This window comes from Phyllobates terribilis, unplaced genomic scaffold (genome assembly GCF_046119375.1).
Source record: "Phyllobates terribilis strain yellow unplaced genomic scaffold, ASM4611937v1 Scaffold_116__1_contigs__length_5312468, whole genome shotgun sequence".
NCBI lineage: Eukaryota > Metazoa > Chordata > Amphibia > Anura > Dendrobatidae > Phyllobates > Phyllobates terribilis.
Window position 1 is genome coordinate 2,769,884 of NW_027362876.1, and position 27,134 is coordinate 2,797,017.

At 46.6% G+C, this 27,134-nt stretch overlaps 1 protein-coding gene and 1 pseudogene across 2 annotated transcripts in view; one reads left to right on the forward strand and one right to left on the reverse strand.

The window, feature by feature from the left end:
- LOC141201473 (uncharacterized) overlaps positions 1-27,134 on the forward strand; it is a 323,215-nt gene that overhangs the window by 59,335 nt on the left and 236,746 nt on the right. The window lies entirely within an intron of this gene.
- Positions 1-27,134, reverse strand: part of LOC141201447 (uncharacterized) — a 93,563-nt pseudogene that overhangs the window by 24,599 nt on the left and 41,830 nt on the right.

Consider the following 27,134-nt stretch of genomic DNA (forward strand, 5'->3'; position numbering starts at 1 on the left):
CAGGGTGAGGGTGTAGGCCTACCGTGCTTTCTGCGCTCCTTCTGGCTATCTCCTCCTGATAGGGTAACAGCCCACGTTTCCGAGCTTTCCGTGTATTCTCGCCTGTATGGCCTGCAACGTGGGTTCCTTTCTGCTCCCAGCCTTGTACAGCTTTACTGGTCCCTTCGGTTGTGGCAGGGCCTCCAGGCTTCTTAGGCCAAGGAATGTACAGTCCCTTGCGGACTGGTTCTCTGCTGGGGGATGTGGAATCCTTCCAGCCTCAGACACCAAAGTCTGGTAAAATTAAGTCTTTTCTCTGCCAAGACAGGCTCTCTTCGCCTCTTGTCTCTGGCTTGTGGCTCTCCTCCTGCCACACTTCCTCTTAGGTGCAACACAACTGTCCCTCTCTGCTCTGGGACACCTCTCAGTGCTGAGGCAGGTCGTCCAGTTCTCTCTAACCCTGCCCTCAGTACCAGCTTTTATAGGGGCAGCCAGCTCCCCCTACTGGCCTGAGACAGGAGGCATTGCATGCTAATGTTCCCCTGACTAGAGAACCTCCCCCTTGCTCTCAGACACAGCTTTAATTACACTTGTGGCATCCAGGTCAGGGTGACACATTCCCCCCTAGTGAAATTTAGTACTCCGGGACTAAACAATAAACAAAGACAATATGCATAACAATAAAACATTAATAGACAGACGACACACAAATTGAGTTCTTAAGGTCACAGTGTGGCCTGTGACCGGGTGTCCATATCACCAGCACAACGGGGAGCCTTAACCAGGTGGGGGTCTGTCCTACCCCAAGTCCTTCACAGTCTTAGTTCATTCCTGGGTTAAGCTCCGAACGCAGTCCATACAAGGTCCCGGTTATAAAAAGTCCATAACCTTTGAGTCCTTACGGTAGCTGCAAGAAACTGAAACACACTATTAATAAACATGCAGGTAACTTTACAAACATTTCAACATTTTGCAACAGGGTTATTTACAATTTTAGTACACTCTATATTCTCCAGCGAGCGGGTATCTGTCCCTTTGTGCTCCTGGTTGACCTACGTAGCCCACTGTCTGGTGGTGGACCAACCTGGCTTTCCCCACTAGCGTTAGGGATACAGCTACCAGCTGGGTGTACAGGTAGGGCAGGCAGCTGTCTGCGGGTTCTTTGGCTTACCGCAGGCATGGCAGGCTCACTGTCAGCAGAGGGTTGACTCTCCTGGGCTGCTGGAACAGGCTCTTCTGCCTCTGGAACCGCTTGCTCCTCTTCACCTTCCGGCTCTGGTGTTGGTTGTTGCTGGACCGGTTGCAGGAAATGCAGGACGGGTACCACTATGGCATCATTTATGCGAGTCCAGGACTGAGGGAACTCTCCGAGAACGGTGCTGATCATTTCTTCCTTGTCCTCTGCGGGTTCAAGGTCACTCTGATCCTCTTCTGCACTACGGAGTTGCTCGGGGCACCTTTTGAGGTGGTCTCTGGAGACGACACTAGTGGTTTCTCCTCCGTCCTTGGTGATTACGCACACCTTCGGGTTGTCGTGATCAGACTGCAGTACGGTGTAGGGTTCCCTTTCCCACTGGTCGTCCAACTTATGTAGCCTTCTCTTCCGCTTTAGGACTTGCTCACCAGGTTCTAGGGGACCAGCAGGGGCGTGTTGATTGAAGAGTTTTTCTTGCCTCTCTCTCACCTGGGCCAGGCTCTTCTCCACACTCTCCTGTACCTTCTTGTACTGCAGTTGCCTTTCCGTATCCCAGTCCGCATCCGGGGAGGTGTCCTCAGGTATTAGGACTCCCATCTCCAGGTCTACGGGCAGCTTACCTGGTCTAGCTCGCATCAGGTAAGCCGGGGTGCAGTTTGTAGCATTCACCGGGATATTGTTGTATAGGTCTATCAGGTCCGGCAGTTTTTCTGGCCACAGGCTGCGTTCCTCCAGGGGCAACGTCTTCAGGAGATCAATGACTATATTGTTCATCTTCTCACACATCCCGTTGGTTTGGGGGTGGTAAGGCGTTGTACGAATCTTCTTACAGCCATAGAGGTTGCAGAACTCCTGGAAGATTTCAGCTTCAAACGCTGGACCCTGGTCTGTCAGGACCTGTTCCGGATACCCGTGTGGACGGCAGAAGTATTGCTGGAAGGCTCTGGCCGCTGTTTGGGCTGTCAAGTCCTTTACCGTTGACCACCACTAGAAAACGGGAATAGTGGTCCACGATTGTCAGGGCATAGATGTATCCTGACCGGCTGGGAGCCAATTTGACGTGGTCCAGAGCTACCAGCTCAAGAGGCTGCGTGGTGATGATGGGCCTCAAGGGTGTCTTCTGGCTGGTGCGGTCCTTCCTCCTCAGGTGACAAGGGCCACAGTCTCTGCACCACTTTTCTACTGCTCCTCTCATGCCGACCCAAAAGAATCTTCCTCTTAGCAGGAACTCCAGTTTCTTCCAACCGAAGTGCCCCGCTCTGTCATGGTAAGCCCCCAGGACCATAGCTGCATCTCGCCTTGGGACCACGACTTGCCAGGTCAGCTCGTGCGTCCGGTGGTTAACAATCCTTCTGCACAACTTGCCTTCGTAGAGGAACAGCTTGCTCTTCTCCTTCCATAGCTGCTTGGCTTCCTCTGGGGCATCTGGATCTAGGCGGGCGTCCTCCCGGGTCAGCAGATCTTTCACCAGGCGGACTGCAGGGTCACTATCTTGGGTCTTGGCCCAGCTGTGGTGAGGTAGGGGATTCATCATCACAGTTGTTAGATCCTCCTCCTTCACGCGGTGAGAGTGTTGAGCGGCTCCATACCGGTGAAACGCGGGGAGTTCTACCTCCTCCAGCTCTTCTGGGTCCTCGTCACCTTCAGGTAAGTGAGGCATCCTTGATAGGGCGTTCGCGTTGGTTTTGCCTGCCCGGTACTTGATCACGAAGTCATAGTTGGAGAGACGGGCCATCCACCGCTGTTCCAGGGCACCCAGTCTTGCATTGTCCAGGTGTGTCAACAGGTTGTTGTCCGTGTACACGGTGAACTTTGCGGAGGCCAGGTAATGCTTGAAGCGTTCCGTCACGGCCCACACCACCGCCAAGAATTCTAGCTTGAAGGAGCTGTAATTCTCCGGGTTCCTCTCGGTGGGCCTCAGCTTCCGACTGGCGTATGCGATCACCCGTTCTCTGGCCTGTTGGTTTTGGGACAGTACGGCAGTACGGCTCCCAGTCCCACATTACTGGCATCTGTGTGGAGAATGAAAGGCTGGCCGTAATCAGGGTAGGCCAGGATCTCATCCCCCGTGAGGGCCATCTTTAGCTGGCGGAAGGACTCCTCTTCCGGTTTATCCCACTTGAAGGGTGGCTTTTGACTCCTGGACTTAGACTGTCCGATCAGGAGGTCCTGCATAGGAGCTGCCATCTTAGTGAACCCGGGGATGAACCTTCGGTAGTAGCCTACCAACCCGAGAAACTGTCTCACCTCTTTGATGTTCGAGGGGCTTGGCCAGCTCTTGATTGCCGTGACCTTGTCAGGGTCGGGGGCTACTCCTTCCGCACTTACCACGTGCCCTAGGTACTGGACCTTTGGTTTCAGCAGGTGACACTTCGATGGTTTCACCTTCAGGCCATAGCCTGCCAGGGCTTCGAACACCTCGGCCAGGTGCTTGAGATGGTCCTCGTAGGTCTTCGAATAGACGATCACGTCGTCCAGGTAAAGGAGGACCGTCTTGAAGTTTCGGTGCCTTAGACAGCATTCCATCAGCCGCTGGAAGGTCCCTGGTGCATTGCAGAGCCCGAAAGGCATACAGTTGAATTCGCTCAGTCCCATCGGGGTGGTGAAGGCGGTCTTCTCCTTGTCAGCCTCTGCCACAGGAACCTGCCAGTACCCGCTAGTAAGGTCCAAAGTAGAAGTTAGCAGATTTTAGTGCGGCTAAAGACTCCTCTATTCTAGGCAGCGGATATGCGTCTTTGTGGGTGATACGGTTGATTTGTCTATAGTCCACGCACATTCTCATGGTGCCGTCTTTCTTTTTCACCAGAACCAAGGGGGCTGCCCAGGGGCTACAGCTATCTCTAATGACCCTAGCTTCTTTCATTTCCCGCAGCATACCCTTGGCGTTCTGATAATGTGCAGGGGGTACAGGTCTGTGCCTCTCTTTTATTGGTGGGTGGCTCCCTGTGGGGATGTGGTGTTCTATCCCTTTTACTCTGCCGAAGTCTAGCGGGTGCTTACTAAAGACTCTCTCGTACTCCTGTACCACCCGGTAGACTCCTTGTTTTTGGTGCAGGGGAGTGGAGTCAGCACCCACGTGGAGTTTCTGGCACCAGTCCTCCTTTTGTTTCTGGGAGCCATTACCCTCCGCCTGAGGAGATGGAGGCAAGGGTTCCACGGCCCTGATAGCTTGGTGTTCGACAACAAACAGTTTGGCGAGTGTAGCGTACCTGGGTAAGTGTACTTCCCTCTCCCCAATGTTGAGGATGCGGACGGGCACCCTCCCATGACGGACATCAACCACCCCCCGGGCTGTCAAAATGGTGGGCCTGCTGTCTGAGTACACGGGTTCTACCATGGCTTGGTAGTCTCTACCTCTCAACCCGATTGCAGTCCGACACCAGATCATCATTTCACTTTTGGGAGGCATGGAAATTAGGGAATGGATCACTGAGTCTTACGCTACCGATCTCACCACCAGACAATTCTACCTGCTGCCGTCTCATCAGGGCTTTTATCTCCTTGTTGAGGACCCTCTGTTGGCTGGAACTAGCATTCACCGCCACCTGTTGTAGAATTACAATTACCTCTGAAAGACAATTTTCAATTACGTTAGTACCCACAGTTATTTTAGGGTGACTTTCATGATGGTCAATGTCCACAATAATCACTCCCTGTGCCGGCAGTTCAACTTTACCAATTTTAATGGTCATCTCCTTGAACCCCATCTGCGGCACGGGTAAGCCATTACTGGCGATGATGCTCAAGTTACTGTCTGGATACCGTGTGATATCAGCATCAGTCCAATACTGCTTAAAAAGTACATAAGGGATTGTGGTTACTTGCGACCCAGTATCCAGCAAGGCGCTCATGGGGATACCGTCCAGCACCACGGGTAAAACCGGGCGCCCCCCAACGTACTTATCACGCCAATTATAATGGCCTGGTGATCTTATGCCTGGGGGTCGGCCCTCTGCCCCAGGTTGGACCCGTTTAAATTACAGTACCTGGAAATGTGTCCGGGCTGGTTGCATCGACGGCAAATGAGCTGTCCATCCTCTGCGTAGCGGTCTGTGGGCCTCCCTCGGAACGACGGGATCCTCCTCTGTCGACGCCACGGGACATCCTCCGGACTTGAAGCCAGCTCGATGGGTCTTGACGGGTCCACTTGCAACGCCTGGACGGTCCTGGTCAACGCTGCGACGCTCCTGGTCAGCTCCTGGACTTGGTGGTGCAGATCTTTTGACGGGGCTTGGTTCAGGGCCTGTGCATCAGCCTCCACGGAGTCCATCGAGGAGGGCGCCGCCTCCTGGTGGTAGGTGATAGCAGGGCGCCGGGGGTTTATAGCGCCACTGGTTGCAGATTCACGGAGCACCCTTATGGCCCTGTCCTTAAATTGGGCAAAGGTCAGGTCGGGGTTCTGAAAGAACATGAGGCGCAGTTGGGCCCTGTGGGCGCTAGACAGCAGACCTTCTATGAATTGTTCTGTTAGCAGCTTATCGGTTTCCTGCACACTGCCAGGGTCAGTTTGTTGAATAGCCCTCAAGGCTTCCTGCAGATTTAGGGCATAGTCTCTGATGCTGTCCTGCGCCCGCTGCTTACATCCATAGAACCTCATTTTAATCTCAGCGGAGGTACGTGTATCAAAGGTACCCCGCAGCCGGGCCAGAATACCCTTCACAGTCCTTTTCTCCTCAGTGGGCCATGATTTTACCTCCCTTTGGGCTGCGCCAGTTAACTGCCCCGTTAGTATGCTAATCCTCTGTTCCTCTGTCAGGGGGTAAACCTGGAACAAACTGTACAGCCTTTCCTTGAGGTCAGTTAGGGCATGGGGCTCCCCTGAGTATTTGGGCAGCCAGGCCGCTCCAGGGATGTAGGGCAGGGAAAAGGGCATCACCGCTGCTGCAGCTCCGTTGGTGGTAGTGGGCGCCTCTGTGTCCGACATCTTCCTCCCCCCTAGTTAAGCGTGGCCTACCTTCCGACGATCCTCTTCTGTAGGCCGCGGCTCCGCTGCTGCTGCTATGGACGAGGACCTGGCGTCGCGTCCTGATGACGTCAGCGTCGCTCTCTCTCCCTTCCAGGACCTTGCGCAGCGTCGGTGCGTGGGGCGGAGCTTCGGATCTCGCACGGTTTTGACGTCGACGCCCCTCTTCTTCCCGCGCGGCGTCCTGAAGATGGCGTCCGATGGCGGGAAGCAGCCGCGGATGGCGGGAAGACGGCGGGAAACGGTCCAAGATGGCGTCCGATGGCGGGAATCGGCTCCGGATGGCGGGAAACGACTCCGGACGGCGGGAAACGGTGCAAGATGGCGTCTGATGGCGGGAATCGGCTCCGGATGGCGGGAAACGACTCCGGACGGCGGGAAACTTCGCCACAGGTAAGTTACAAAAGTCTTTTTCAGGCACGCAGTACCCGGTGGTTGCGGGCACGAAATCCTACCGACTACGCCAAAGCTGACTCGCCCCCTGGGCCGTGGGGCACTCGGATCCGGGCAATAGGGGGAACGGTGGGAGTAGTAGTGGAAACCCGGTTCCGTGGCTCAGGGTGGTCAGGCCAGTGGTAGTCCCTTATGTGCTGATGTTTATGTCCGAATACGCCACCCGTGGATTTGCGGTTATTAGGAACCGCCGCTGCATGCAGACCGCTGGGACTGATGAGGTGTGCAGCTATGGTAGTGTGACTCCCCACGGGAAGAGTGCGGCCCCAGGGCAGTATAGTGGATGGTGGGAGTGATGGTAGTGAGAGTCCCAGTGCTGATAGTGCTGGAGGAACAAGGAGCACACAGACAACAGGTTGCAGTCCAGGGTCTTTACTAAACAGGTAAACTGACCCACCAACAGTCCCGGCTAGTAGGGGACCTGGATGTCTGAGAGCAACGGGGAAATTGGCCCTGGTCAGGGTGAGGGTGTAGGCCTACCGTGCTTTCTGCGCTCCTTCTGGCTATCTCCTCCTGATAGGGTAACAGCCCACGTTTCCGAGCTTTCCGTGTATTCTCGCCTGTATGGCCTGCGACGTGGGTTCCTTTCTGCTCCCAGCCTTGTACGGCTTTACTGGTCCCTTCGGTTGTGGCAGGGCCTCCAGGCTTCTTAGCCCAAGGAATGTACAGTCCCTTGTGGACTGGTTCTCTGCTGGGGGATGTGGAATCCTTCCAGCCTCAGACACCAAAGTCTGGTAAAATTAAGTCTTTTCTCTGCCAAGACAGGCTCTCTTCGCCTCTTGTCTCTGGCTTGTGGCTCTCCTCCTGCCACACTTCCTCTTAGGTGCAACACAACTGTCCCTCTCTGCTCTGGGACACCTCTCAGTGCTGAGGCAGGTCGTCCAGTTCTCTCTAACCCTGCCCTCAGTACCAGCTTTTATAGGGGCAGCCAGCTCCCCCTACTGGCCTGAGACATGAGGCATTGCATGCTAATGTTCCCCTGACTAGAGAACCTCCCCCTTGCTCTCAGACACAGCTTTAATTACACTTGTGGCATCCAGGTCAGGGTGACACATGTACAAGGTGTACGGAGAGGAGCTGCGTGTTTACGAGGCGTACGGAGCGGAGCCGCGGGTGTACGAGGTGTACGGAGCAGAGCCGTGTGTGTACGAGGTGTACGGAGCGGAGCCGTGTGTGTACGAGGTGTATGGAGCGGAGCCGTGTGTGTATAGGATATGTAAGGAGAGGAGCTGTGTGTGTACGAAGCAGAGCCGTGTGTGTGCGAGGTGTATGGAGCGGAGCCATGTGTGTACGAGGTGTAGGGAGCGGAGCCGTGTGTGTACGAGGTGTACGGAACGGAGCCGTGTGTGTATGAGGTGTAGGGAGCGGATCCGTGTGTGTACGAGGTGTACGGAGCGGAGCCGTGTGTGTACGAGGTGTACGGAACGGAGCCGTGTGTGTACGAGGTGTAGGGAGCGGATCCGTGTGTGTACAAGGTGTACGGAGCGGAGCCGTGTGTGTATGAGGTGCACGGAGCGGAGCCGTGTGTGTATTTGATGTGTAAGAGAAGCCATGTGGACAGATCTTAACTCCTTGTTCGGCCTAAGATGATGTAAGGTGGCTTTCCTGACACATAGTTGATGGGAGGTATGTATCACAGAGGTGGTTGTCCTCTGTGATGTAAACCTGGAGTATTGCTCTAGTGCACATAGTACTAAGAGGCTTGTTTTGTGCTTTTGGACCAGGGTTTAAGGGGCAGCTTGAGAGATGGGTAGGCCTGGCTGCCCACATACCCACCCCTGGGTGTGATCCATAGGGCAAAATGGAGTCTGTTTGTTTTGACACGTGGTCTGTGTGTGTGGAGGTAAGAAGTCCTCCTGTGTGTTATCTCCAAACTGAGCCAGTGTACTGGATACTATCCAGCCTGTGTGTTCTGGACTGTCTCTAAAGTGCCATTGTTGGAACGGTTTACTTTGTTTTGCCTGCATTGAAAGGCCGTTTATTTTCCTATACTTGTGACGTGGTTATTGAAGAACCAATAACCCAGCAAGGACATTTAAATGGAAACGGTTCCTGTGTTAATTAACCACGCACCAAAGTGAGTAGCATTCCCACAATTGGTGTTAGAAGTGCGGGCAGCGTTCCCAGGGAACACGTGTAACTACTACAAAGGTACTGCATGCCCTGGGCGAAGGCAGCCATAAGCCAGAAAATAACGTCAGATAGCATGGAGAACCTAGTGAAACACCTGGTACAAGCCCAGCTGCAGCAGCAGTACCAACAGCTGGCGCAACAGGAGCCAAATAAGCTGCTTAATCAACAGAGGTTCGTGGCATGGCGGCAGATTCGACTCAAAGGTCAGCTGATGATTTTCCCATCCTGAAGGCGGTAAGGAGAACCCTGCAGAAAATGACCAAGTGTGATGACATACAGTTCTTTTTGACCATTTTTGAAAGGGTCGCCGATAGGGAGAAACTCTAGCTAGAGCAATAGGCGGAAATGCTGGTGCCATACTTAACGGGGGAGCTCCAGAAGGCCTACTATGACTTAGCCTTAAAAGACGTGCTTGAGAGTGACAATGTCAGGTTACAAAGGGTCCACCGCTGGGCATATCACAGTGACAAACCCCTTCGCTACCAAATGTTTGATTTGCTGAACCACGTCCAAAAATGGTTGCAGGCAAAGTCCTCTACCCCTGCGCAGATGGTAGAGCAAGTGGTAATTTACCAGTTTGTGCAATCCTTTCCGATGACCTGGTCAGACGTTCAAAAGAAATCAGCGGGTCGATGGTTCCTTGGGGAGGCAGCATACTCCACACTGGTGGTCCCAACAGGGGGCAGAGACCCAAAAAGGGGTGGGGTGTCCAAGGTCGAAAGGCTCAGTGGAAATTATGCCAAAAGTCCCAGCTGGCAATATTATATGCTGGAAATGTCACGGCCCAGGCCATATAGCCCCCTGTTGGACTGTGGCGACGCAGGCAGATGGACTGTAGCCTGGGTCGCCACTGTTCATACTATGTGTATCCAGATTGCAGTGCGAACTTTCAGCACAACAAGGGGCCACAAGCTTGTCCTGTAATGGGGAATGGTCGGCTAGTGACTGGAATGCTAGGCTCAGGAAGTTTGGTGACCCTCGTGAGGGCCACATTTCCTCTCCAGCTTATCCCTGGGAAGAAAGTTGAAGTCAATTGCTTTCACGAGGATGCTAAAGACTATCCAGTGGCCAGAGTGGACATTGAAATGTGCCCAGATACTGAGTCCTACGAGATTGGCATGGTCTAGGACTTACTGCACCCCATTATTATAGGTCACGACTTTTGTTTGTTTTGGGACTTTTGAGGGAGGATGACATTGCTCGATTAAGAGCCAGGTCGCCCCTAAAGAACTGTCACCACACTCAGAGTCTGACGAGTTTCCCTTCTATGTCTTTGTGGGGGATGACGAGGTAGTGACCCTTGGGGCTAACATATCAGATTTAGGGGTGACCGGCGAAAATGTTGGGTCTGCCCAGAATGGGGAGCTAACTCTAAAGGAGGAATTCAATAATGTAACCGTCTTAAACGTTATAGTGCAAGAGCCAGGGGCTGACACCAGATTTCCCTATTTTATGTTGAGTGGGGACTTATTGTACAGGGTTACTAAGGTCAGAGAGGAAATAGTGGAGCAATTGTTGGTACCATGACCATGTAGACGGAGAAAGATGAACATGGTCCATTCACATGTCTTGACCATTTGGACGTGGATAAAACTTTAGAACGGGTTGTGCGGAGGTTCTATTGGCCCAGACGTAACCTAGTAACATAGTTTTTAAGGTTGAAGGAAGACTAAGTCCATCTACTTAACCCATAGCCTAACATGTTGATCCAGAGGAAGGCAAAAAAAAACCATGTGGAAAACACTAAGCTCCACCTTGGGGAAAAAATTCCTTCCTGACTCCACATACGGCAATCAGACTAGATCCCTGGATCAACACCCTATCAAGGAATCTAGTATATATAACCTGTAATATTATACTTTTCAAGAAAGGCATCCAGGCGCTTCTTAAATTTTAGTAGTGAATCACTCATTACAACATCATGCGGCAGAGAGTTCCATAGTCTCACTGCTCTTACAGTAAAGAATCCGCGTCTGTGATTATGATTAAACCTTCTTTCCTCCAGACGTAGAAGATGCCCCCTTGTCCCCGTCTCAGGCCTCAGAGTAAAAAGATCAGTAGACAGGTCTTCGTACTGTCCCCTCATATACTTGTACATAGTAATAAGATCACCCCTAAGCCTTCGTTTTTCCAAACTAACTAACCCCAAGTGTAATAACCTGTCTTGGTATTGCAGACCCCCCAGTCTTCTAACAACCTTGGTTGCTCTTCTCTGCACCCTCTCTAGTTCAGCTATGTCTTTCTTATACACCGGAGACCAGAACTGTACACAGTATTCTAAGTGTGGTCGCACTAGTGACTTGTATAGAGGTATAATTATGATCATGAGCATCTATGCCTCTTTTAATGCATCCCATTATTTTATTTGCCTTTGCAGCAGCTGCCTGACACTGGCCACCAAACGTGAGCTTGTTATCCACCAATACACCCAGGTCTTTTTCAGTGACAGTTTTGCCCAGTGTTTTACAATTAAGTATATAATTATACATTTTATTTCCTTTGCCCAAGTGCATTACCTTATATTTATCCCCATTAAAGCTCATTTGCCATTTATGAGCCCAAGCTTCTAGTTTACATAGATCCTCCTGTAATATAAAATTGTCCTCCTCAGAATTGATTACCCTGCAGAGTTTAGTGTCATCTGCAAATATTGAAATACTACTCTGTATGCCCCCTACAAGGTCATTAATAAATATGTTAAAAAGAAGAGGGCCCAATACTGACCCCTGTGTTACCGCACTGTTAACTGAGACCCAGTCTGAGTATGTTCCATTAATAGCCACCCTTTGTTTCCTATCACTGAGCCAGTTATTAACCCACATACATATATTTTCCCCTATCCCCATTGTTCTCATTTTATGTATCAACCTTTTGTGTGGAACTGTATCAAAAGATTGTGAAAAGTCTATATACACAAAATCCACTGCATTTCCTTGGTCCAGTCCGGAACTTTCCTCCTCATAAAAACTGATCAGATTAGTTTGACAGGAACGGTCCCTTGTAAACCCATGTTGATATTGGGTCATGAGGTTATTCTTCTTCAGATACTCTAGTATAGCATCTCTTAGGAAACCCTCCAGGATTTTACCCACAGTAGAGGTTAAGCTTACTGGCCTAGAATTTCCAAGTTCAGTTTTTGTCCCCTTTTTGAATATTGGCACCACATTAGCTATACGCCAGTGGTACAGACCCTGTTATTATGGAATCTTTCAAGATTAAAAATAATGGTCTATCTATGACATTACTTAATTCCTGCAGTACTCGCGGGTGTATCCCATCCGGGCCCGGGGATTTGTCAACTTTAGTGATTTTTAGACGCCGCCGTACTTCCTGCTGGGTTAAGCAAGTGACATTTAATGGAGAATTTTTGTCATCACTGATCATGTTTTCTGTCATGCGATTTTCTTGTGTAAATGCGGTTGAAAAAAAATCATTTAGCATATTGGCTTTTTGCTCATCCTCATCCACCATTTGACCCAGACTATTTTTATGGGGGCCAACACTATCATTTTTTAGTTTCTCACGATTTATGTAGTTAAAGAATATTTTGGGATTATTTTTACTTTCTCTGGCAATGAGTCTCCCTGTCTCAATCTTTGCTGCCTTGATTTGGTTTTTACAGAATTTATTTAATTTTCTGTATTTATTTAATACCTCATCACTACCTACTTGCTTTAGTTTTCTAAATGCTTTCTTTTTGTCACTTATTGCGCCCCTTACAGCTCTATTTAGCCATAGTGGTTTCCTCTTATTTTTAACATGTTTATTCCCATAGGGTATATACACTGTGTTCCAAATTATTATGCAAATAATATTTTCTCAGATTTTCCCAAATTACCTACAGTATATGAATTGCAGTCATTGTAATTTTCCAGTCAAATAACTATTAGAGTACAATTGAAATGTTTTTGTACAAACTGCCTATGATAATAGTATATTTAAAAAAAAATAAAATACTCAAACTGCACTCAAAATGCATGTTCCAAATTATTATGCACAGCAGAGTTTTCAACCTTTTCATTTTAATAAAGAACAAAAGAATGGTCATTTTTGCAATTATAAGCATTAGCAGGTTATTACAAACTGAAATCAAACAGTTTTCAACTCAAAACTTTATTCTAGGTAATGTTACATTTGCACATAGGACCCCTTGTCCGAAAGGAGCTTCTGAACTCTCTCGTCCATTGAATTTGTCAGGTTTTGGATGGTTTCTGCTACAATTGTTTTGCATGAGGAGAGAATACCCTCCCAGAGCTGTTGCTTAGATGTGAACTGCCTCCCGCCATCATAGACACTCCTTTTGATGATGCTCCAGAGGTTCTCAATGGGGTTGAGGTCAGGGGAGCATGGGGGCCACACCTTAAGCTTGACCCCTTTTATGCCCACTCCATCCATCTGGACCATCGAACTGTTTTGTTCACCGATGAGTGCCGTGCAACGCTCGATGGTCCAGATGGATGGAGTGGAGGATGGCTGGTTGATGGACACCCCATGCAAACACGGCTACGGCGCCAACAATGAGGAGGTGGAGTAATGTTTTGGGCTGGAATCATGGGGAGAGAGATTGTCGACCCCTTTAGGATCCCTGAAGGGGTAAAGATGAACTCCATAATGTATGTTGAGTTTCTCAAACAGCACTTCCTGCCATGGTTCAAGAAGAAGAACCGTGCATTCCGCAGCAAGATCATTTTCATGCATGATAATGCACCGTCTCATGCTGCACATAACACATTTGCATCTCTGGCTGCTATGGGCATAAAAGGGGACAAACTTATGGTGTGGCCCCCATGCTCCCCTGACCTTAACCCCATTGAGAACCTCTGCAGCATCATCAAAAGGATTGTCTATATTGGCGGGAGGCAGTTCACATATAAGCAACAGCTCTGGGAGGGTATTCTGTCCTCATGCAAAACAATTGTAGCAGAAACCATCCAAAACCTGACAAATTCAATGGACGAGAGAGTTCAGAAGCTCCTTTCGGACAAGGGGTCCTATGTGCAAATGTAACATCACCTAGAATAAAGTTTTGAGTTGAAAACTGTTTGATTTCAGTTTTTAATAACCTGCTAATGCTTATAATTTCAAAAATGACCATTTTTTTGTCATTTTTGTTTATTAAAATGAAAAGGTTGAAAACTCTGCTGTGCATAATAATTTGGAACATGCATTTTGAGTGCAGTTTGAGTGTTTTATTTTTTTAAAAATATCCTGTTATCATAGGCAGTTTGTACAAAAACCTTTCAATTGTACTCTAATAGTTATTTGACTGGAAAAATTACAATGACTGCAATTCATATAGGTAATTTGGGAAAATCTGAGAAAATATTATTTGCATAATAATTTGGAACACAGTGTATTGTGCACAGGTCCTATTCAGGATGCTAATAAATGTCTCCCATTTGCTTTGTGTAGCTTTATGTCTCAGGATATCATCCCAGTTTATTGAACTAAGATCATCACTCAACCGTTGGAAATTTGCCTTCCTGAAGTTTAGTGTCCTTGTAACCCCTCTACTACACATCTTATTAAAGGATACATGAAAACTTATTATTTTGTGATCACTATTACCCAAGTGACCCCCAACTCGTATATTTGATATGCGGTCTGGCCTGTTAGTTAATATTAGGTCTAGCAGTGCCCCCCTTCTTGTTGGTTCCTGAAACAGTTGTGAAAGGTAATTGTCCCTCACAGTTGTCAAAAACCTATTACCTTTGCTGGAACTACAGGTTTCCGGTCCCCAATGTATTTCAGGGTAGTTGAAGTCTCCCCTAATAATGACTTCTCCTTGAGTTGCTGGTTCATCTATTTGCTTTCTAAGGATATTCTCTGCTGCTTCCATTATTTTTGGAGACTTATAACAAACCCCTATCAGTAATCTATTATTTTTTCCCCTCCCCTTATCTCCACCCACAGGGACTCTACATTTTCATTAGATTCACATATATTCTGACGTAAGATGGGTTTTAAGGATGATTTTACATATAAACACACACCCCCCTCGCTTGTTTGTACGGTCATTTCTGAACAGACTATAACCCTGTAAATTAACTGCCCAGTCATGGCTCTCATCTAGCCATGTCTCAGATATCCCCACCATGTCATAATTATTTTCCAACAAAATTAATTCTAATTCCTCCATTTTGTTGGTGAGGCTTCTGGCATTAGTGTACATGCATTTTATGTATCTCTCTGTACCTATATTCCTTCTTACTATATCAACTGTTCTAACCCCACCCCCAATTTCTTTATTTGTGCCCAGGTCACTATCTGCACTCTCTTCCCCACCTATAAAATGCATACCTTCCCCCCAATCCCTAGTTTAAACACTCCTCCAACCTTCTAGCCATTTTCTCCCCCATCACAGCTGCACCCTTCCTATTGAGGTGCAGCCCGTCCCTAGCGTAGAACCTGTAGCCAACTGAGAAGTCGGCCCAGTTCTCCAGGAATCCAAACCCCTCCTTCCTACCCCAATTCCTGAGCCACTTATTTATCTCCTTAATCTCCCGTTGCCTCTCTGGCGTGGCACATGGTACAGGCAGTATTTCAGAGAATACCACCTTCAGCCTAATTCCCTGAAATCATATTTAAGGACCTTCCACCTACCTCTAACTTTGTCATGTGTGCCAATGTGCACCATGACTGCTGGGTCCTCACCAGCCCCTCCCAGTAATCTGTCAACCCGATCAGCGATGTGCCGGACTCGAGCGCCAGGTAGGCAGCAGACTATTCGACGATCCCGGTCTTTGTGACAGATTGCCCTATCTGTTCCCCTAATAATTAAGTCCCCCACTACCAGCACCTGCCTGGCCTGCCCTGCTCTCCTATTTCTCCCCTTACTGGAGCTGACACTCCTTGAGCGAATTGCCATGGACTTGGTCCATCCCCTGGTAAATCTGCTTGTGGGCATAAATACATATTGGTCATCCTTGACTATGCTACATGGTGCCCTGAAGTGGTTCCTCTGAGAAACTCCTCTGTGAAAAGTATAGCGAGTTGGTACACGTTTTTTCCTGGACCGGATTACCGGGGGAGATCCTTACCGACCAAGGAACAGCCTTTATGAGTAAGGTGATGAGGCCCTGCAATAGACACAACTGAATACATCCGTGTACCATCCCAGATGGATGGCCTTGTAGAAAGGTTAAATAAAACATTGAAGAGTATGCCTAAGAAGGTCATAGAGAAGGACGGTCAAGACTGGGACTATCTCCTCCCGTATCTGTTGTTTTCTATCCAGAAGGTTCCACAAGCCTCGACTGGATTCTCTCCATTGGAACTTCTATATGGCTGACATCCAAGGGGTCTCCTTGATATAGCGAAGGATTCCTGGGAAGCCGAAGTCGTGCCCCACCGGAGCGTCATCGAGCATGTCACCCAAATGCAGGAGAGGATTGTGAAGTTGATGCTCATCATAAAGGACATCTCGTCCATGCACAAGAGGCTCAATCTAGGGTCTAGAACTGGTCAGCCAGGGTGAGGCAGTTCAGCCCTAGGGACTGAGTCCTCGTACTAATTCCCACAGTGGAAAGTAAGTTCTTGTCCAAATGGCAAGACCCCTATGAGGTGGTGGAGAAGCTTGGTGAAGGGAACTACAAGGTTCATCACAGATCTACCTCTCTGGACCTGATATCATCTCTTTAATAACCAGAATCCCACAATGTCTGTCCCCTATTTCATCTTTCTTCTCTGCTAGATTCCTAAAACTTAATATGGATAAAACCGAATTTATCATCTCTCCACCATCTCACTCAACCCCCCCACCTGACCTATCTATCAAAGTCAATGACTACCCACTCTCCCCAGTCCCGCAAGCTCATGGCCTCGGGGTAACCCTTGACTCTAATCTCTCCTTCAAACCTCATATCCAAGCCCTTTCCACTAGTGATGGGTGAGCACTATAATGCTCGGGTACTCATTGTTCGAGTTGAGCAAATTGGAATGCTCGAGTGCTCGGACTGAGTAACGAGCCCAATGTAAGTCTATGGGAAACTCAAGCATTTTTCTGTCTGCAGAGGGCCTAAAAATTTCCCAAATTGATGGGAGCAGTGCTCAAATGATATGGGAACAGCATGGGGAAGAACCCTGGAAGCATTTCTGACTCCCAGGTCACTGCTGTCAACAGCGTTGTCAGAGGTATTACGCCACTTTTACAGACTCACAATAAAGCATACAAAAACGAAACCAAAATGAATTTTCCTGGGAAATAAGTTAAGGAACATCCTTTCCAGGGTAATGACTTGTATATAAGGCAAAATAAATAACCAAAAACAAAAATGCTCCTCCACACCTTGGGCTATGTTCACACATAGCGTTTTTCATGCTTGTTTGCACTTTTGCATTGCTTTCAACCAATACAAATGCATTCACCGGGAAATGTAATTTTACAACCTTATCTGGCCATGTGGTGTGTGACACATCATCAGACAAATCCTGTTTCATTTATGATGGAGGGACTCTGAAAGTCACGAAGACTATTTTTATACGGCCATCAGGCGGCCCTTACTATTCTTAAAGGGCCAGCAGTCGGCTATGCTTTGTAGTTCCCATTATTAACGAGTGGGTCTCCTATACTGTTATTCCGTATGCAGTGACTGCAAGGTTTGCCAAAAATTTGGAAGCAAACCAATACCCCTTTGAAGAGACATAGACAAGGGTCTCAGTAAAAAAAAATGTTCCCATTATAAAGGAGCAGGTCTCCTATAGTGGTAATGCCCATGTTGTGACTGCAAGGGCTGCCAAAATTTGGAAAAACCCCACTAACAATTTAAAGACACATACAGCTGGGCCACAGTAACGAGTACGACATGTTCCCATTAGAAAGGAGAGGGTCTGCTATTCAGATATAGGGTATGCAGTGAAGCAATGGCTGCCAAAAATTTGGAGGAACTCCGATGCCCCTTGCAAGAGACGTAGAGGTCGGAGAGCCTCCTGAAAACAATGGTGCCATTATTAGGAAGTGTGTCTCCCATAGTGTTTGCCTATGCAGTGAAGAAACGGCTGACAAAAATTTGGAGGAACTCCAATGCCCCTTGCAAGAGACGTAGATATGTTGATATGGCACATGTGGTGGTGATATGTTAGTGGAGGATGATGCGGAGAAGGAGGAGGACAAGAGCAAATAGACAAAATCAGGAAGCATATAACCATGTCTGGGTGCGAAGACAGAAGTGCATGGGAATAGAGTTAGACCTCCCAAAAAAAAAAGACACTGTATTTGAGTTTATGTTACGCTGCTATCATTCGGTGGTGTTGAGAAGTCTGGCCCAATCCAACCCTTGTTCATTTTTATATGAGTCAGCCTGTCAGCATTTTCAGTTGACTGGCGGATGCGCCTGTCGGTTATAATTCCACCAGTAGCACTAAAAACCCGCTCTGACAAAACGCTAGTGGCAGGGAATGCCAGGACCTCCAAGGCGGAGAGAGCCAGTTCATGCCACATGTCCAGCTTGGTTACCCAATAATTATAAGGCACAGAGGAATCACGGAGGACGTTGGTACGGTCGGCAAGGTACTCCCTCACCATCTTCTGAAACTTTTCCTTCCTTGGGAGAATACCGCACGCCTCATGGCCTGTGGGAGGGTCTGAGAAAACTGTCCAAGAACTTTGATAGTGTTCCCCTGCCTCTGCTGGATTGCATTTGTGTCTCTCTTGCCTGTACTCCTTTGTTGTCCAACGAACTGTGACCTCTGCCGCCAGAGTTTTCAGATGGGAATTTTTTAAATAATTCCGCAACAAGGGCCTTCTCGTACTGCCCCATTTTATTAGGCCTGTCCTGCAGGGGAATAAGAGACAGAAAGTTCTCCTTGTAGCATGGGTCTAGAAGTGTCACCAACCAGTAATGACTGTCATCCAAAATTTGGACTATGCGAGGGTTACGGGAAAGGCAGCGTAACATAAACTCAGCCATGTGTGCCAGACTGCAAAGAGGCAAGACTTCTGTATTCTCACCAAGAGGACGACTGACCATGCTCTCCTCCTCATCCTCTTCCTCCCTGTCCTCAGGCCATCCATGCTGAACAGACGGTATGACAGTTGTGCAGGTAGTACCATCTATAGCGCAGGAAACTAGCTACTGTTCTTCCTCCTCTTTCTCATTGTCACCCAATCCACGTTGGGATGAGATGAGAATGGACTGTGTGGAGTCACCCTGTATGGTTCCTTGCTCCATCTCATCGTGCTCCACCTGCAATGCATCCTCTTTAATTGTGAGCAGAGAGTATTTCAGAAGACAGAGAAGCGGGATGGTGATGCTAATTATGGCGTCATCGCCGCTCACCATCTTGGTGGAGTCCTCAAAGTTTTGGAGGATGGTACAAATGTCTGACATCCATGTCCACTCCTGAGGTCTTATCTGTGGAGTCTGACCTGAATACCGATAGCCTTGTGATGCTGGTAGTCAACAACTGCCCTCTTCTGCTCACAAATCCTTCCCAACATCTGCAATTTAGAGTTCAAATGCGTGGGGACATCGCAGATCAGTCGGTGAGTTGGAAGCTACAAACACTGCTGAAGCATGGCAAGGGCGTCGGAAGCAGTAGCTGACTTTCTAAAATGGGCACACAGGCGGCGTACTTTGACAAGCAGATCCGACAGATCCAGGTAGGTTTTGAGAAACCGCTGAAACACGAGATTAAGAACATGGGCCAGGCATGGTACGTGTGTGAGCTCGCCTCACCTCAGACCCGCTGTAGGGTCAGCGATGTCAGCCACAGATCTGCTTGCTTTTTAAGAGCTGTCCACACCTCTTCAGTCTTGTGCGGTTTGCCGAAGCAGTGCTGCACTGCTTCCAGCTTGCAACTGATGTGGTCATTTCAGAGATGGAGGCTGAAGAGGAGGAGGTGCAGGAGCTGTAGAATGTGGGGGCAACCCTGACTGACCCGGGGCCCGCAATCCTCGACGTCGGAAGGATGTGTTCCGTCCCAAGGTCCGACTGGGTCCCGGCTTCCACTATATTAACCCAGTGTGCCGTCAGCGAGATGTACTGTCCCTGCCCACAAGCACTTGTCCACGTGCCCGTGGTTAGGTTGACTTTCCCAGTAACTGCGTTGTTGAGGACATGGGTAATGTTGTGGGACACGTGCTCGTGTAATGCGGGGATGGCACACCGGGAGAAAAAGTGGCGGCTGGGAACCGAGTACCAAGGGACGGCCGCTGCCATAAGGTTGCGGAAAGCTTCCCTCTCCACGAGCCAAAAAGGCAACATTTCGAGCGCAAGCAGTCGAGAAATGTGTGAATTTAGTAGTGTGGCCTGTGGAGCATTGGCTGTGTATTTGCGCTTGCGTTTCAAGGACTGGGGTAGGGACAACTGGAAGCTGCACTGGGACAAGGAAGTGCTTGCTGTGCAAGACACGTGCAGGGCGGGAGGCATCTTGGCATGCGCCATGGACAGGGGATTGGCGTGCACGCACAACAGCGGAAGAAGCAGTGGTGTCACCCGCAGCCACTGTTTCTGGAACCTGGCTTTCGGCCCACTTAGTCGGGTGCTTTTCTGCCATGTGCCTGATCATGCTGGTGGTGGTCAGGCTGCTAGTTGAAGCTGGCCTGGCAGGTGGTGCAAATGGCCTTTTTGGGGTTATCTGCAGAGTCTTTAAAAAACAACCAGACTCGGGAAGACCTAACAGTTGTACTGGCAACTTCCGTCGTGTTGGCGTTATAAGGAACGCTTTCCCGCCTTGTCTCCAGCCACCACACTGCTTCTTCCTGCCTGTTGTGGTGCTACGCTTCCCTTCTGGTATGCTGCTGTCCTTGCTCAGAATGTCCCCCTGCCAGGTTGGGTCAGTTACTATATCATTTACCACCTTGTAGTCCACTTCCGCACCCTGGCCCTCCTCCTGACTTTCTGGCAATTGTGTCTCATCATCATCATCATCATCATCCACCTCTTGTGACAGTAATTGCACTTTCCCACTGTTGCCTTCGTGTGACCGTGGCTGCTCCAATATTTGGGCATCGCTACGCGCGTTCTCCTCTTGACTCACTTGAAGATGGCCGGGCAAGAGGCCCGAATCTACAAATGGAAAAGTGAACAGCTCTTCTGAGTGTCCAAGTGTGGGATCAGTTGTCTCCGGGCACTCGGCATGGTGGGACGAAGGAGATTCAGGGTGAGGAATATGAGATCCAGACTCACGGCTACTGAGACTTGACCGTGTGGAAGACAGGGTGGTGGTGGTGGCAAAGAGACTGGAAGCATTATCTGCTATCCAACCAACAACTTTTTGACACTGCTCTGGCTTCAGTAGTGGTGTACTGTGGTCTCCTAGTAATTGGGACAGGAAGGTCGAGCGACAAGATGTGGGTGTTTGTTGTGGCACAATTTCAGCTTGCCCACTGCCACGTCCTCTGAATGCACCATCACCATCACGTCCACTTCCCCGTCCCTTGCCACGCACCTTGCCCATTTTAAATGGAGGACAATATTTTCCACGTTCACGAGAAATGGCTAATTTTGGAACGCAGTTATATGTGATATGTCTGACAAAGAACCACAGTTTTAAATAGCAGGCCTGTAATTTACTAATATTATTCTACACAGAGACCTAGTGTGAATAGCTTGACCAACACACTGCAACGAAATGGAAGGCAGAAATGGCCGATTTTGGAACACTGTTATAGGTGATGTCTGACAGAGAACCACGGTTTTAAATAGCAGGCCTGTAATTTACTAATATTATGCTACAGAGACCTAGTGTGAATAGCTTGACCAACATACTGCAATGAAATGGAAGGCAGAAATGGCTGATTTTGGAACACTGTTATAGGTGATGTCTGACAGAGAACTACAGTTTAAATAGCAGGCCTGTAATTTACTAATATTATTCTACAAAGAAATCTAGTGTGAATAGCTTGACCGACACACTGCAACGAAATGAAAATGGAAGAAATGGCTGATTTTGAAACACTGTTATAGGTGATATGTCTGACAGAGAACCATGGTTTTAAATAGCAGGCCTGTAATTTACTAATACTATTCTTCACAGACACCTATTGTGAATAGCTTGACCGACACACTGCAACAGAATGGAAAAGGAGGCCAATATTTTCCACGTTCAGTTCAAATTTCTGGATTCTTATCGCTGTAATATGAAACAGATCTGGCTGTATTCTGCAGTGCTGCCAAGCAAATGGAGCAGAAAAATTGTGTACTCTGGATTGCTTTTTAAGCAAATAACCAGGATTAAGCTAAAAAAAAAATTGCCCTTGCCCCTGATATCTGGGGCTATGTCTACAAATATCTGTAATTTTTACAGCAGCAGCAGACAGGACGTTCAATGGACCCTCATGCGCTATATGCACTGCAGTCTGCCACATACACTGCCGGCCTGCCTAACTCCTGCCTAGTACTGATTATATGCAGCTGAATTAGTCCTCAGAAGGACTGTTAGTTCAGTTGGATATATACTGTATATATGTTCTGGAATACCTATACTAACTATAAACAAGCAAATCTCTCCCTGTTTTAATTATATTAAAACAGTAAAACTACTGAGTCTCGTGTTGGGAAATCACTTGTAGATGAGGATCTGTTTGTAATAATGTGCAGTCATCGTATATTCAGGATAATTAAACTAGGAGAGTCACTGGTAGAGAAAGATTTGATTGTAATAATGTGTAGTCATCGTATGTTTAGGATAATTAAATTAAGAGAGATACTTGTAAAGAAGGATCTGGGTATAATAATCTGCCGTTATCGTATGCTCAGGGGAGTTAAACTAGGAGAGTCACTAGTAGAGAAGGATCTGGATTGTACTTGCACAAAACATATGAAATCACCTAATTTAATATTAATCCACGTCTTCTAAAGCCAACAAGATATTCTCATGTATTAAAAGAGGCATGAACTCGTGGGACAGGAACGTAACACTACTACATTACAAAGTGTTAGTGTAGCCTTATCTCGGATATGCAGTTCAGTTCTGGGTATCAGTTTATAATTAGGTGTCACTTTAAACACCACAGACAGTCCCAGTAACATTAGTAGTAAAGGATGGGGTAATATAGAGGAAACACGCACCATGTCATCTGCCAGTGACAATTAGAGACACTGTAAAGCAAAAAGCGGCATTTTGACATTAGTAAGGCTATCTTTGTATTAAAGAGCTTTAAAGGGCTGGATATGGTCATCAGAAACCTTAAGAGTGTCATACACGTATTTTCCAGGGAAATGGAGAGTTTGGAGTATTTTCATTTTTCAACTAATCGATTGGGTAGAATACAATTTTTTGGCTGATTTGGACTGTCATATATGGAGTTATGCAGATCAAAGGCTGGGGAAATCGAATCACTGCCTGCACCACCCGCTGTGAACAGTTAATTAAAGCAGGTTATCTGATGGAGAGCAGACATGGAGTCTTTATACAGAGTAATGAACAGGTAGCTGTCACTGTTGGATAACTATTTGGACCATCAGATGTGTCCCTGTATGGCTCCACTGGCACATGAGTATTAAATGCAGAAGCTGGGGCTTTCATCTTGTGCAGTCATTGTGCCTGTACTGCGTAGATGGGAGAATGTAGAACAATAGTTTAAGGTTTTTTATATTATAATTCTAGTTTTACAGAATCCATGGATATATCCATGATCGGGGAGCAGATTTGCACCTTTGGGTAAAATTGCAAAAGTTTTGGTAACTGGCAATCCACAGGAGCGCAATATCTCCCCGAATTATGAATAGATAACTTTTCATGTGTGGTATGTATACATGACGGCCATATTGTTTCTATGGAATGTTCCTTGGAAAAATATATGACCCACATCAGAAATGAGGGATAAAACTGCATTAGAATCAAATATTATAAGCCGTCTCCATCTTACCTCAGCGGAAAAGGGAGTGAGGGATCTGATGAGACCCATTATAATATCTCTTCTACCGTATATCAAGGTCAGACCCCGAAGAACCACATGCGTATGGCCATTCAGTACCACAACCTTTTCGGTGGCATCTTCCCCGCAAAGAAATCTCATGGTCCAGTCATGTAAGGTTTATTCATTCTTTTTATTAGACTGTTTTTTTTATGTATGACTTTTTGTAATTGCTCGATTTGTAACTTTTTTAAGCATTGTGCTACTTTTGGATATTAAATCTAACATTTAATATGTTTGTTTTTCGTTGCTTTAACGTACCCACAATCTTGAGAGAGAAAATAGCTTGGTTGTGTTACTAGGTAGCCAGAGTGAAAGTAGTGAACTGCTCAGGAACTTGGGAAAGCTGGATGTGCATATGTCCCAGTGTGTTGCCAAGTAAAGGCGACTTGCTGGCGTTGTAAAACTGCAACTGGTGGCAGTGGATGGTGCCCAGGGCGGTAGTCGTGGGAAAAATGCTGCTTCTCCACGCCCTGGCACCTCACAAACAAGCAGTGTCCCAGTCCATATGTAGTGTGCTGTGAAGTTTGCTTTGCAATCACTTGTAGGCCAGAGGCTTCCACTGTGTCCACGTCCTTAGGTCCAGGATTGTTGGCAGCATTAGTGGTTTTCATGACACGGACTAATGGAAAATTCGCTCATCTCTATTTCCTAATCATCATTTAGTGCTGAAAATTGTTTCTCTTTCTCTTCTAAAACTGTGAATTTAAGTTGACTGTAACTGTTGGATTTTTTTTCTTGTAAAATCTGTCAAAATTATTTTAATAAACAAGGAAATGACTATATCGCTACATGAGTTTTTAGATGATGAAGAAGATATGATTCCCGGGAATAACATTTCCCACATTCTAAACATAAAAATGGTTTCTCCCCTGTATGAGATCTCTGATGTTCAACAAGTTTTGAATTCAAACTATAATATTTCCCACATTCTGGACATGAATATGGCTTCTCTCCTGTGTGAATTCTCTGATGTTTAAGAAGATCTGATTTCTGCCTAAAACATTTCCCACATTCTGGACATGAATATGGCTTCTCCCCTGTGTGAATTCTCTGATGTTTACGAAGATCCGGTTTCTGGATAAAACATTTCCCACATTCTGGACATGAATATGGCTTCTCTCCAGTGTGAATTCTTTGATGTTTATGAAGATCTGGTTTCTGCCTAAAACATTTCCCACATTCTGAACACGAATATGGCTTCTCCCCTGTGTGAAGTCTCTGATGTTTAAGAAGATCTGATTTGTAGTTAAAATATTTCCCGCATTCTGGACATGAATATGGCTTCTCTCCTGTGTGAATTCTTTGATGTTTATGAAGATCTGGTTTTTGCCTAAAACATTTCCCACATTCTGAACACGAATATGGCTTCTCCCCTGTGTGAATTCTTTGATGTGTAAGCAAATTTGACATATGGTAAAAACATTTCCCACATTCTGAACACGAATATGGCTTCTCTCCTGTGTGAATTCGTTGATGCATAAGGAAATGTGATTTCTGGTTGAAACATTTCCCACATTCTGGACATGAATATGGCTTCTCTCCTGTGTGAATTCTTTGATGTTTATGAAGATCTGGTTTCTGCCTAAAACATTTCCCACATTCTGAGCACAAATATGGCTTCTCCCCTGTGTGAATTCTTTGATGTGTAAGCAAATTTGACGTATGGTAAAAACATTTCCCACATTCTGAACACGAATATGGCTTCTCCCCTGTGTGAATTCTTTGATGTTTAAGAAGGTCTTGTCTCTGGATAAAACATTTCCCACATTCTGAACATGAAAACGGCTTTTCTCCTGTGTGAATTCTCTGATGTGTAAGCAATTTAGATTTATGTTCAAAACATTTCCCACATTCTGAACAGGAAAATGATTTTTTCCCTATGGGAATTATTTGATGTTCGACATCCCTTCTCTGGCTTTCATTTTGCTTAACAGTCTGTGATGAATCCAAATAGATGAAGGATTGAAAAGGCTCAGATGATTGATTTTTGCTCTGAAGGGCTGGAGGTATAGCTGGAATAATGGCACGCTTTTCATGGGTATCTGGTTTGACACCACAGTCATCTGCCAAGAATAAAACTGATTTTATTATTTTTCAATATCAATGCCTTATATTTTATAACATTTCTCTATACATAATTCTATACAAATCAAAGTATAATGAACTATGACCTAAGACAGTGGTGAGCCATCTGTTCACAAATCCCATGGTACTCAACCCCTAATATACAATCGACAAACATAATACATACAGGCACAAACATTTGAGGTGATAAAGGGAGGATTAAAAATAAGCTTTATTACATTACAATCTAAAGCAACAGAGAAAAATACACGCCATAAAAACATGTAAGATGGGGTATTCACATCTCTGAGAAACTATCCCAATATGTAGTGAGTGTAATAATAATTATATAAGCAAATATCTCCAATTAGAAATGTAGTATCGTTCTTCTGATTCGCTATGTCACTTACCCCATGTTCAGAACATTGCAGTAGATTAGGTATCCATGGTTACTACCACTCCTATAGTTACATTTAGTTGCTAGTGGTCATAACCATGGATACCTAAGCTACTGCAATGCCCTGCACATGGGGGTAAGTGACATAGAAAATCAGGAGAACTATACCACATTTCTAATTGGAGGTATTTGCTATTATTATTATACCTACTATATTTTGGGGTAGGATTTTGGAGGTGAGAATACCCCTTTAAGGCTGTATGCTTAGGACTTATCCAGGACTCATCCAGGTGCCCCATTCTATTGTCTTTTTGTGATTACATTTATCCCTCTTAAATTACTTTTTGTATTTTTATGTGTTCTCAATTGCGTTCTAATAAATTGTATTTTTAATCTCAATATTGTCTCACATTTCTCCATATACAGTCATAGCCGAAAGTGTTGGCGCCCTTGAAAATATTCCAGAAAATGAAGTATTTCTCCTGTTTTGTTATACACACGCTTATTTCTGTTGTGGGTACTGGAACAACACAAAAATAAAAAGAGAGAAAAAAAAGTCCAAACATAGGCCAGACAAAATTGTTGGCACCTTGCCAAAATACACTTTCTGCCATGACTGTATGTATTATATAAGACGGTGATGTTAACAGTAGACGCTAAAGTAGGGACTAATGCAGGGGTCTCAAACTCAGCTGGGTATATGGGCCGCACACGGAAAAAAAATTAATTTGGGGGGCCGCATTCTTTGCAGGACAAAGTGACATTTTTAGTGATACCATTTTTTTTCTATACAACTTTTGAACATTTTTGCTGTTTTATTTTTTATAGCTTGGGTCATTATGGATGTGGCGATAATAAAACGTGCACTTTTTTTTTGTTTACTTTAGTTTAGATATAAAGCAGCATTTTTAGTGGCAAAATATTTTTTCATGCTTTATTTTGAAGAAGTTTTTCTGCCAATATCTTGTAGTAATGTGCCCCACCCTGGTCTGCATCTTGTAATGTTCCCCATCTTTGTCCCCATCTTGTCGTAATATTCCATACTGGGCCCCATATTGTCATAATATCACATACCGGTCCCAATATT